Source organism: Pteropus vampyrus, unplaced genomic scaffold (assembly GCF_000151845.1).
Source record: "Pteropus vampyrus isolate Shadow unplaced genomic scaffold, Pvam_2.0 Scaffold10975, whole genome shotgun sequence".
In the NCBI taxonomy this organism is placed as follows: Eukaryota; Metazoa; Chordata; class Mammalia; order Chiroptera; family Pteropodidae; genus Pteropus; species Pteropus vampyrus.
In genome coordinates this window covers 2,223-3,810 of record NW_011899756.1, presented here as the reverse complement: position 1 = coordinate 3,810, position 1,588 = coordinate 2,223, and the positions used below count along the sequence as shown (strand labels likewise).

Here is a 1,588-nt window from a genome sequence, read left to right as displayed (position 1 = left end):
TACCCTTCTGGACATCCAGACCTGCCACTTAGCCCAGATGGCTGGTCACAGGGTCAGGGGGGCCGGGGCCCAAGGCTGAGCCTGTTTCCTCATCCATGACATGGGGTACCGACCTGCCTCTGAGATCCAGGACCTCACCCCCCAGCCCTGTCCTTGAGCCTGCCCAGGGCCTGGCCCGGAAGCGTCCCCACCGGGTTTGCCAGGTCATAGCTGAGGCGCTGAGGGTGGCAGGTGGCTCCTGGCCCACTGTTCAGGGCCAGGGAGATGGGCCCCTTGGGCTGGCCTGAGGCTACCTGCTGTCCCCTGACCGGGCCCCCTCCCCCAGCCTCAGCCCCTACAGCCACGACGAAGGCTGTCTGTCCAGCAGCCAGGACCACGCGCCCCTGGCTGCCCTGCCTCTGCTGGCCACCTCCTCGCCCCAGTACCAGGAGGCGATCGCCACAGTGATCCAGCGGGCCAACCTCGCCTACGGGGACTTCATCAGGTCCCAGGAGGGCGTGACCTTCAATGGGCAGGTGAGTCGTGGGGTGGGGAGATGGAAGACAGGGTGGGCGGGCCCGGACCTCCAGCCCAGCCGGGGCAGGGGTCGATGGCCGTCCCCAGCCCGCGTCCCAGCTCAGGCCCGTGGGCCTCCCGCACTCCAGGTCTGCCTGGTCGGGGACTGCGTGGGCGGCATCCTGGCCTTCGATGCCTTATGCTGCAGCAACCAGCCCGTGTCCGAGAGTCAGAGCAGCAGCCGCAGAGGCAGCGTGGCCAGCGTGCAGGTACCAGCTCCCCATGGCCCCCTCCAGGATGGAGATGATGTGGCCTTTCGGCCCCAGGGCCCGCGGTAAAAAGAGGAGGACAGAGGTCACCGGGTCAGGTGCTCAGAGGGCAGGGCAGTGCGTGGGCAGCAAACAGCTACAGCAGGTGATGGAACGCGGGCCGCGCTGTGGGGAGCGAGGTCTGGGACGAGTGCCGGCGTCACCCGCTGTCACCATCTGAGCTCCCCAGCGGGAGAGAGCACCAAAAGCCCCTCTGCAGCAAACGGCCTGGGGGTGCGAGACCCCCGAGGTCCGAGTGGCCAGGCCAGGCGTGAAGGCTGTTTGCACATGGCCGGCGGGCTGGAGGGACAGTGGGAGGGAGGGTTCACTTGGCTTGGGTGACAGGTTAGCTGGGCCGTGGTCAGGGGGAGGACACCGAAGAGGGAGCCAGGCCGGCGGCCACCCGGCAGTGAGCCTGCGTGGGGCTGTTCCAGGACACTGACCTGCTGTCCCCGGGCGTCCTGGTGAATGCGGCACACGGTGGCGGTGGCGGTGGCCTGGAGAGCAGTCGGCACCTGAGCCGCAGCAACATTGACATCCCCCGCAGCAGTGGCACTGAGGACCCCAAAAGGCAGATGCCCCGCAAGAGGAGCGACTCGTCCACCTACGAGCTGGACACCATCCAGCAGCACCAGGCCTTCCTGTCCAGGTGGGGGGCCGGCGGGGGCCTGGGTGTCTGACCATGCGGCTCACTGCCAGGGGAGGACGGGGAATCCAGGAAGCAGGGACGGTCAGAGCTGAGAATTCAAACAATGTGGGGGGCCTCGGGACTCGGGGAGGTCCGG

At 67.9% G+C, this 1,588-nt stretch overlaps 1 long non-coding RNA gene across 1 annotated transcript; it reads left to right on the top strand.

The window, feature by feature from the left end:
* Positions 1-52: 52 nt before the first annotated feature.
* On the top strand, positions 53-1,381 carry LOC111734983. The gene is made up of 3 exons (XR_002778640.1): positions 53-515; positions 645-764; positions 1,238-1,381. It is a non-coding gene; the product is annotated as an uncharacterized LOC111734983 (long non-coding RNA).
* Positions 1,382-1,588: the final 207 nt, after the last annotated feature.